At 47.2% G+C, this 11,352-nt stretch overlaps 1 pseudogene; it reads right to left on the bottom strand.

The window, feature by feature from the left end:
* Positions 1 to 4,175: 4,175 nt before the first annotated feature.
* LOC144284885 (non-POU domain-containing octamer-binding protein pseudogene) lies at positions 4,176 to 5,672 on the bottom strand (annotated as a pseudogene).
* Between the last annotated feature and the right edge of the window lie 5,680 nt (positions 5,673 to 11,352).

Genomic DNA, 11,352 nt, shown 5'->3' with positions numbered 1-11,352 from the left:
ATAAATTGACGTGATTTTATAAGTTTCAGAACAAAACCTGGCAGCTTTGCACTCAGGTCTGTGGACAGTGGCTCTTAGGGAGGGAGGAGAATGCAGAGGTCAACAGAGGGGCAAACTTTCTGACTCCAGGTACGGGCTCTCCTTTTTGCTAGAAGAAGCCTGGAAGGCGAGGCAATCCCAGATGGGCTCTTAGCTACTATCTCCTTTGCGTATTGCCAGACTTTGGTTTCCAAGAGAGCCTGTGGATACAGTAAGCTCCTTCATGGGAGCAGGTATTGCTGGGTCAGCGTGCCTCAGCACCTTCTCTGGTAAGAGGGTAGATAAAGGATTCTCAAGACATGTCCTAGAGTGAGAATTCTCCTGACTTCCAGAGTAAAACTCCCAAAGGCTCAGAGTCTGTCATCATGACTCAACATCCACTTTCAAGGGACCTCCGTCTGGGGTTTCTGTTTTAAGGGTTTAATATACATGAAAATGTTTTGACATGTAGAAAGACCCACACAAATACTGATAAAGAAAGTTGAGGTTTGAAACTATAAAATTCCTCAGAGAAGATGTATGGGGGAAAACCTTCATAACATTGGTTTTGGCAATAAAAATAAGATAAAAACAGAGATGGAGGCAAACCATAAGATGCTTTTTTTTTTTTTAAGATTTTATTTATTTATTTATTCATGAGACACACACACAGAGCAGAGACACAGGCAGAGTGAGAAGCAGTCTCCGCGGGAAGCCCGATGTAGGACTCGATCCCGGGACCCAGGGATCACGACCTGAGCGGAGGGCAGATGCTCAACCACTGAGCCATCCAGATGCTCCAAACCATCATATTCTTCAGATTCATAGGACACAAACTGAGGGGTTCATAGGAAACAAACTGAGGGTTGCTGGAGGGAAGGGGTGGGGGGGATGGGGTAACTGGTTGATGGGCATTAAGGAGGGCACATGATGGATCGAGCACTGGGTGTTGTATGCAAATGATGAATCACTGAAATAGAACAGGGCAGGGGGAGGGGCAGAGGGAGAGAGAGAGAGGGAGAGAACCCCAACCTGACTCCATGCAGAGCACAGAGCCCAACACAGGGGGCTTGACCTCACCACCCGGAAAGCATGACTTGGGCCGAAATCAAGAGTTGGACCTTAACTAACTGGGCCATTCTGTCACCCCGAAACTAAACTTTTTATTTTGAGGTCATTTGTAGATACATAAACAGTTGTAAGAAATAATACAGAGATACAGAGAGATCCACATACCAAGTTTTCCCCAATGGTCGCATTTTGCAAAACTATAGAACAGTATCGCAGCCAGGATATTGAAATTTATAATCTAGCAATAATATTCAGCGATCCCTCGCTTACTTGTACACATTTGTGCGTGCGTGCATGTGTGTGTGTCGTTCTCTATGGTTTTATCACACATGTAGGTTCACACCCCAATGAGCATGGTGAAGATGCAGAACAGAACACACCATCACCACAATGAGTCCTTATTTTACTCTCCTATAATCATACCCGCTACCTCACCGATGTGCCAATTCATCCCTGACCCCTGGCAGCCATTAGTCTGGTCTCCAAATTCTCTAAATTTTGTCTTTCCTGAAGCATTATACGAATGGAATCATATCTTTGGTATGTATGTTACCCTGGAGATTGGCTTTTTTCGCCAGCATCATTTCTTTGAGATCCATCCGGGTTGTGTGTGTCATACTAATTCATTTCTCTTTAGTGTATATGTGGCTGAAGCAAGCTCCTGATGCATTTCTCTTTATTCCTGAATAGGATTCCCTGGTATGAATGGACCACAATTTGTTTAACCAGAGCAGGTGAGGTAGGATGGCTCTGTTTTGGGTCCCAGGATCGCCTGTGGGCCTTATTTATTTTGGCTTCTTCTTTTTTTTTTTTTTTTTTTATTTATGATAGGCACACAGTGAGAGAGAGAGAGCGCGAGGCAGACACAGGCAGAGGGAGAAGCAGGCTCCATGCACTGGGAGCCCGAACGTGGGATTCGATCCCGGGTCTCCAGGATCGCGCCCTGGGCCAAAGGCAGACGCCAAACCGCTGCGCCACCCAGGGATCCCTTATTTTGGCTTCTATCAAAAAGAGTCGAAGGACATTTGAATGGTTTCCAGTTTTTGATTATTATGAATAAAGCTGCTATGATTTTTCATGTACAAGTTTTCATGTGAAGGCAGGTTTTCATTTCTCTGGGATAAATGCTCAACAGTACAATTACTGAATCCTATAGTAATTGCAGGCTTAATTTATAAGAAATTTCCAGAGGGTTTTTTTTTTTCTGCAGTGTGAATCTTACATCTTTAACATGCAGTGTGACAGTATCTCTACTTAGTCTTCGAAAAAAACATGATTCTTAACAATTATATAATATGGCATGGGATAGATGTAGTATAACTTATTTAAGCTTTTCCCAAATGTTGAAGATTTTGATTGTTTCACATTGTTTTTTTTCCCTGTGGAAATTATTAAGACTCCTGCACACGGAGTTGGTGTGAAAAACAGGCCAGCTGGACCTGGTTCTCGTGGTGGCCAGGGGAGAGCAGGTTCTGAAAGATGGATTCATGGTAACTTGGCTGCACAGGGCCTGAGGGAGACATTTCAGTGCCACATTTTTCATTGTTCAATGAGAAACACAACTGTCACATGGACAGGGAGGGTTCATGGCAGCATTGACATAAATGACATCCTCTTCCAGCTGCGTTGGAAGGCTGTTGTAATCGGGAATTCCCTTTTAGCTTGCCAGGAGAAAGACACTAGAATGCCATAAATATTCATGTAGCCAAGTGCCAGGAGAATCAGATAGTCCCTTGGTGATCTTAGAACCAGGAAAAGGGGAGTGGGGTGCTTTTAATGGCCCAGTTGGGGCTGGTCTATGGCTTCCTTGTCTTGGGAAGGACAGAGGACAGATCACAGGGCATTATCTGTTGGCTGAGCTGGATATAAGGGCTTTGATTGGCTCTGCCCACAGTCAGTCTCTCGATTTCTGTGTTTAAAACCTCTTCTGACTGGGGACGCCTGGATGGCTCAGTCAGTTGAGCATCTGCCTTCAGTTTGGGTCATGGGCCCGGGGTCCTGGAATTGAGCCCTGCATCAGGGAGCCTGCTTCTCCCCCTGCTCGTGTGCATTCTCTCTGTGTCAAATAGATAAAAATAAATAAAAACTCTTTAAAAATGATAAATAAAACCTCTTCTGACTGACACCATATTTATTTTGTGAGTTGATGACCTTCAACCAAATCCTGTGAGCCTAGGAGCTTTTCCCCGTCCACGGATTTTGCGTTTTTGGTATCTGATCCTTTTTTTTTTTTTTTTTTTAAAGGCTTAAAACGTATTTTAATAAGTTGATGCTGCATTGCTGCTCCATTTCTCAGAAAAACTCCAAAGGTTATCAGGGACAAATCAAACATGGTACACCAATAAAAAAAAATGCACAGCATAACTACATAAGATAGGCAAGGCTAAGAGCTACTGTCTGACCTTCAGCATACAGCAACCCTGTTCCCAAGATTGTACTAAGCCTATCAAAAGCTGTGAACAGCATTATAGACATAAAAGGGCCATTCCTGGGTTGTTCTTACCCAGAAAAAAGATGGAGGCAACTTAACACAAGATTTTTTAAAGATACACTAAAATGAAAATCTCTAAGAGAAAGGTCTTCCTTAGGGCATGAAGGGGTAATATACTGGATATAACAGAATCATATGTATGTTGTCTGTGACCTCTGTGGACATTTGCCTGAATTCCCACCTGTGAGTGAATGGAATGGGGCTAAGGTCATGGGGGATGTTTGTTTTCGTGGTGTATGTAGCAGTGTCTATGGGGTTGGAGGATATAAGAATGAGAAAGCAAAAAGAACAGGATGGACAAGAATGGAATGATCAAGATTAATGGGGGCTCTAACTGGATCCATTTTGCCATGGTTCCACCCCGCCAAAGACCCTCAACAATCACATGAGACTTCAGGAATGCACCACACAGAATCAATTAAACGATATACCACACAGAACTGATTTGTTAAATATCGCCCCTCCCTTGCCTTCAGCCTCCAGTAAACTCCCTCAAAGTAGTACAGGCAAGGAAGACCTAACTATTGGGAGGAATCCCTAACACTTTTCCAGGGCAGAATTCTGGCTAGTCCAAAAAGGGTCCTGCTTTTAAGGGTTTTTGGGAAACTAGACATTGAAATTTTTATTAGTATCGGCGACGTTTGTTTGGAGCAAATTCAGCTCCAGGAGCTGCACGGTTGAATGCAGGAGGGGTTCCAACAATTGCCCCAATTCCTTCCATTGTAGCAGCCTGGCCAAAGCGTTCAGTTGTTGGTGGGGTCAATCCCAAGGTTCCATCTGGCATCATAGTGGCAGGTCCTGGAGGAGCTGGGGTACCAGCTGGCACTGGAGCAGGGGGCATGGCACCTCTATTGTTTATGCCCATAGCACCTCCCATAGCCATCTGCCCCATCCGTATCTCCTGTTCTCTCGCATCAGGGAATGTTCCCTTGAATCCTTCCTGCTGTCGCCGCATCATTTCTTCCTGTTGCCGCCGCATCTCTTCCTCTCGGCGCCTGCGCTCCTCCTCTTGCCTGAGCTCCAGTTGCTTTCGTTTTTGCACTTCTTGGTTATGCAGCTCTTCCATCCTCCTAAGTTCTTCTTGACGCCTCATCAAATCCTGTCTCATTAGCATGACCTGGTGCTCATGGCGAGCAGCCTCCATCTCCATCTCCAGCTTCTCACGAGCTTCCTTGATGTTGCGGTCCACTTGGTCCTGCTGCTGCTTCTCCATCTCAATCAGTGCCTTCCAGCGCATGGCATACTCATACTCAGAGGAGCCAGGCTGTGCAAATCTGGGTGGCTGCTCTCGCTCCTTGTGAAATTGCTGATTCTTTATAACCAGTTTCTCTGGAAGTCCCTCTTCATCATCCAACTGGTCCATGGGCTCCACAGTCACAGGCCTAGGAAATGTGGTTAGCAGGAAAGAGCCTTCACTGCACCTGTCCAGAGCTTTCCGAGCAGCTGGCTTCCCTGAGAATTCAACAATGCCTTTTCCTGAGGGCCTTCCTCGATCATCCACGATGACTACAGCCCTCTCCACCTGGCCAAACACGGAAAAGGCTTCCTCCAGCAGTTCATTGGAAACATACTGAGGAAGGTTTCGGACTGTAAGGGATGCACTATGGCAGGCAAAACGCACACGCAGCTGCTTTCCACGCAGTGGCATGTTGTCCAATTCTACTTTGGCAATCTCCGCTAAGGTTCGTGTTTCCAAGCGGATAAAGCCAAAGCCCTTATCCTTATGAATGAAGACTTCGCCTGCTTTCCCGTATTTCTCAAATAGTTTCCTCATCTCCTCTTCAGTGATATCAGGAGGAAGATTGCCCACAAAGAGCCGGCTACGTTGGGTGAAGGTCTTCTCTCCTGGTTTCCTAAAATTCTTCAGGTCAATAGTCAAGTCTTCATTTTGGCTGCTGGCTTGTTGCCCATTTGCAGGTATTGGTGGCGGTGGTGGTTGCTGCTGTTGCTGCTGGTGGTGCTGCTGGTGGTGATGCTGATGATGCTTCCTTGGAGTATGGTTTTGCTTCTCCAAGTTAAAGGTTTTATTGCTCTGCATTTTTGCACCCCGCTACCGACTGTTCTCTCCTCAGAGTCGGTATCTGATCCTTTGAGTGGGTTTTGCAGTTTGCCACTCAGTGAGAGATGCAATTTCCTCATTTAGGTGTTGGGTGATAGAGCCTCTGAGTACTTACAACTTCCACTAGTGTAAATAACTGTTGTTACAAATAATTCACACTCTTGCAGATAATCTCTATTGGACACGAATCTTGCCATTTTTAAATTATTTCTTGAAGGGGAATTTTAGAAGTAGAATCATTGGGTTCCAGAGTAAGGACTTTCTGGGGGGCTTGATCATTTTTAAATTAATTCCTGGAAAAGTAGCTCATTCTGAAGCTTTCTGAGAATGCCCCTTTCATTTTATTTTTATCAATATTGGACAATACTTTTTTAAAAATGCAATTTTGAGGGGACGCCTGGGTGGCTCAGTGGTTGAGCATCTGCCTTTGGCTCAGGGCGTGATTCCAGGGTTCCAGAATCAAGCCCCACATGGGGATCCATGCATGGAGCCTGCTTCTCCCTTTTCCTCTGTCTCTGCCTCTCTCTGTGTGTGTCTCTTGTGAATAAACAAATAAAATCTTTAAAAAAATTTTTAAAAATGCAATTTTGATAGGTGGAAAGGGCATTTATTTTAATGTGTATGTCATTAATTTTCTAGGAGTTAAACACTAACAGGTAAATAGGCTTCCTTCTAAGGCAAGGTTGAGGGGCATCAGTAGGGAACGTGTGAATCACTACATGGGTCATGGCAGGCCTCTTTCAGTTTTCAGAAGTGCTCATGGATTTTATAGCACTGGCCACAGGTAGAAAAGATTTCTCTGCCTTTGGCACTGGCGATGGATGCTTTGTATTGTACATGGAACCTAAAGTTCCAGGTAGTACAGTAAACTGGCCTTTATTTCCTCACTAATTCAACAAACAGATACTGAGCAACTACTTTCAAAGGACTGTGCTCATCACTGGAGACACTGGGATGAGCAAGACACACTCTCTGCTCTCAGGAGTTTACAACCAAGTTGATAAGACAGGCAGATGGCCACCAAGCAATGTGATAACCACATCCAGGGTACTATGCTGTGGGGACAGTGCTACCAGATGGGGAAGGACCAAGGATAACTGGGCTAAGTCTAAAAGGATGATAGGAGTTCAAGTGAACAATCATGGGCAGAGTCAGGATTGGGTGAAAAGGAATCTCAGAAAGTGTGTGGTACACAAAGGGCACCCCAGAGCCTCAGGATTAGAGAGGCAGATGGTAAAATTCTAGGGTAACCCCAGTACTTAGGATAGCTCTAGGAACTCTTGCTCTCTGACCTGCTATCTTTGGCTACCTGGGGTTAAACTGATTGATCTGTGCCCCAGGAGAATGCTCCAACTATCAAAGAGAGCTTGTGTGGTTAGTTGGAATTCTAAGACTCTTCAGGAGGAGGGATAAATCATCTTCATTCACCCAAGTGACTGTCTCACAAGTTGACTGATTGAACGATGCTGCTGTGAAGCTCTTGGCAGAGCGCTGGTGGACTTGGAATTAGAAACGTAAACTTGAGACGTTGAATAAAATTCTTTAGTCTTCCTGAACTTCATTTTCGATTTCTAAAATAAGGAAAAGAAAATTTTAAAAACAAGAAAAAGATTTATTTAGGGAGCAATGGAGATGGGGGAGGATGCACATGCGCATACACATGTACAAGTGGGTTGGGGGAGGGGGGGATTGAATTCTCAAGGGGACTCCCCATGGCAGTGGGAGCCCACTGTAGGGCTCCATCCCAGGACCTGAGATCATGATCTGAGCAGAAATCAAGAGTCAACCACTTACCCCGACTGAACCACCCAGGTGCCCCTAAAATGAGGCAAAGAAAACTTTATAGGGCTGCAAGTTCATATGAAATAAGGTATGTCAAAGTGTTTTGCAGGTACAGACGTTGTTGATATTACTCTGAAGCTTCAACTAGTCACTGACATGTGGAATCTCTGTTGATTGTTAGCTGACCCCTCTGCCCTCTGTTACCACGAACTAAGTGATTCTCAAACATGTGTCCCCAGGAGTCACCTAGAGTTTGCTCCGAATGCACATTCCCAGGTATCGCCCCAGACAGTTCTGACTGAGTAGGTCTGAGTTGGTCCCGAGACTTTGTAATTTAACAAGGCCCTGAAGTCATTCTGAGGTGGGTGGTAACAGAATCACACTTTGGAGAAGCAGAGGCTGACACCTACCATCTGATATCAGTCCTAGAGCCTTATCTACCATTTTGACCTCCATAAATGCTTCTGAACGGAACGAGTACAGTGAAGACGCCTGCAGGTATTTGCACAGGAGCTCAGGGGAAAGGGCTGGGCTGGACGTAAGCTTTAGGAGCCCTCAGTGTACAGATAATAGTTGAAGTTTCCACGGGTGGAAGGGGCAGCTGTGCTCTGGGGATTTAGTATTATTTCCTGTTTCTGAGTCTCTGTTTTAGCTTCCACCGAAAGCAGCGTGTTGGGAAGTCCCACAGTCTCCTCTCCCTGAGTCTCTGTGCTCACGAATGGCATTATCATCCACCCAGATGCCCAAGCTGGAAACCTGCCGATCACCGGTCACGCAAGGTCCTTACTCACCTTCACCGGTCACCAAGCCCTGGTGCTGGTTGCACTTCTCTGGAATTCTCAAATCCTCCCCCTGCTCTTTATCCCCACTGCTACAGGTCTGGTCTCATCCCTTGCTGGGAATGCCACAGCCTCCTCTCCGGCCTCCATCCTCCGTCCAGCCCTGCCCCCATCCAATCCAGCCTCTACTCTGCAACCAGAGGGTGTGTGCTTCAGTTGTCTGGCTTCTTCTTCAGCCCTCTAGGAGCTAGTCCTGAGGGCAGAGCCCCTGGTCTTGCTTATTTTCATGTTCCTGACACCTGCCTGGCATCGAGTAGAGCTCATGAAATGTTTCCTGTCCCCCCAGCGCTATGTTCATTGTCCTCCCTTCTTGTCCAACTCAAAGGCAAAGAAGGATGATTGGACTGGAAGAAAAGATAATTTGTGGTTGACCTTGTGGGTACCCACATAATTTTCTTTGTATAATGGAACTGTTGCAGACCTCTGACAGCACCTCCTTAAAGGAACCCCAGGCTACTTTTGTAGCAGCCGTAAGCAGTAAAAGATTAATCAGATCAACTAACTGGAGCTAATGAGTGAGCTGGAGAATCTAGTGCCCTCTCCAGTTACATAAAGACAACTCAGTTGAACATCTCCAAAAATTTTTAAAGAGTGAGCAAAAGGGTATGGAGAGAAGATGGGAAGGAGGGATGCTTTGGATGGGGAACCGGTTGGTCAGAAGCCCACAGAGCCTACACATAGGACTGATCCAAGAGTTTATATTCCCTCTAGCAGGGCTATCCTGCTTGAAGGTAGCTGGGCCCTCACTGAAATTGGCCTCATTCATACATTCAACAAATATTTACTGGGCATCTACTATAAGGCAGACACTGTTCTTGGTCCTGAGGACATAGTAGTAAACAATTCAAACATCTCTACTTTCATTTAGCTTGTATCTTAGCCTAGAGGGGAGATAGACAATAAATAAGTAAAATATCTAGTTTGTCAGACGGTGATAAATTATGCTAAGGAGAAAGATACAGCAGGACAGGGAGGGTAAGAATTCTGGAGGTGAGAGTACTGCTTTTTTTGTACACAATGGTCAAAGACTACCTTTCTGGGGTGGCATTAGCACAAACACGTGATGCCTCCTTCATGAGCTGTCCATGTGGGCACCTGGGAGAAGACATTCCTGAGAGAGGAAAGAGCTTGTGCTAAGGCCCAGAGGAGCTGCCTTTCACTGACCAGGAAACCAATCTTAGCTGATTTGATAGATGATGGAGGTGGGAGCTGTGGCTGTGCACTTCAGGTGCCTTAGGAAAATCTAATTAGCAACATTCCTGTTGGCAAAGGTCTTGGCCGTTGCTCCGTTTTGGGATTTCGAAGCTCTCTTTTGACGATCTGAGATCCCAAAGCAGGATTTTGGTCTGGTCATTCCAGGAGTCACAGAGGTAACTCTCTTTCTCTGCCCTGTGGGGCAAGGCTGTTTGCCTGGGGGATACTGACACCTGTGAAGACAGTTAAAGCAGGCAGAGAGTGAAACTTGTCTTCCTGCGGCTTGCTCCCTGTTATCTTTGCGGGCTCTCTAGTGCAGATCAGAGCCTCTGTGGCATTAAATTCCTATTTACTTGGTTTGGGGGGTCTGGACAAAGTGGCAGTAATGATTCTGAGTTATACTTTGATAAACAAAAAGTCATACCATTAGAGGAAAGAAGGGAACAAATACTGCATTTTAATGACGGGCTATTCATTGTGCAAAGCTTTTTACATATGTCATCTTACTAAATTTTCATTACTCTGCAAGGTAGGTGTCATTGCCACTATTGTATGGAGGAGAAACGGAAGGCTCAAAGAGCCTGGTTATTTCCCTGCTTAGAAACATGTTCATAAATATATAAAATTAGTTTGTAAATAGTTCAAACAAAAGTAAAAAAAAAAACAAAACAAAGCGAAAGTACCTCATAGCCTCAACTCTTGGAGAAAACAACCCTAAGCAGTGAGTATATAATATTAAGTTTTAAAATGTACAAACATATGCATGTGTTATCCTCGTCCCCCCCTCTTTTTTTTAAAAGCAAGAAATTTGGGGCGTCTGGGTGGCTCAGTGGTTGAGCATCTGCCTTCAGCTCAGGTCGTGATCCTGGGGGCCTGGGATGATTTAAGCATCAGCCTCCCTGCAGGGAGCCTGCTTCTCCTTCTGCCTGTGTCTCTGCCTCTGTCTCTCAGGGATAAGTAAATAAAATCCTAAAAAAAAAAAACAAAAAACAAAAAAACCCACAAGACATTGGGGCCATAGTAGGAAGACTGTTCTGAAATTTGCTTTCTCTTTTATCTCGGCTCTCTTGCCGAAGTAGTTGATTAGTTTTATTCCTGAAAGCAAGGCTTTTCTCGGGAACTCTGATGACACCTGCTTGTGCGACTGCATGCAAGGCCCTTTACCTCTGGGGCTCCAGTTTCCCTTATTTGTAAACACGAGGCCAGGGCATAGAGCAACCGGCGACGGAATGCCACCGAGCAGGGCACCGCAGCCCCCGCCCGCCTCGTGACTATCTGGGATGTTCTCCAAGGCCCAGCCCTACTAGACGGGGCCGGCAGCCGCCACTTGCAATAACTCAGATCACAAGGCGGGCGCCGGCGACGCGAAAAGACCGGGCTTTTGCGAAAAAGGTTTCGCAGCCGCTCCTCCCGCAGGGTGGTGCGGACGGAAGCTACTCGCCCAGGGCCAGGGCCAGGGCGGGGCGGGGCCAGGGCTGGAGGGGGCGGGGCCAGGGCTGGAGGGGGCGGGGCCAGGGCTGGCTAGGGGGCCGGGGCTAGGGCTAGGGCCAGGGCCAGGGCGGGGCGGGGCCAGGGCTGGAGGGGGCGGGGCCAGGGCTGGCGAGGGGGCCGGGGCTAGGCCTGGGGCTGGGGCTAGGGCTAGGGCTAGGGCCAGGGCGGGGCGGGGCCAGGGCTGGAAGGGGGGGGGCCAGGGCTAGGGCTGGGGTTAGGGCGGGGCGGGGCCAGGGCTGGAGGGGGCGGGGCCAGGGCTGGAGCGGGGAGGCCAGGGCTGGCGAGGGGGCCAGGGCTGGGGCTGGGCGGGGCCAGGGCTGGCGAGGGGGCCAGGGCTCGGAAGGTCGGGGCCAGGCGGGGCGGGGCCAGGGCTGGTGCTGGGCGGGGCCAGGGCTAGGGCTGGAGGC

This window comes from Canis aureus, chromosome 15, assembly GCF_053574225.1.
Source record: "Canis aureus isolate CA01 chromosome 15, VMU_Caureus_v.1.0, whole genome shotgun sequence".
NCBI classification, from domain to species: Eukaryota; Metazoa; Chordata; class Mammalia; order Carnivora; family Canidae; genus Canis; species Canis aureus.
This window is presented reverse-complemented; position numbering and strand designations above follow the sequence as displayed.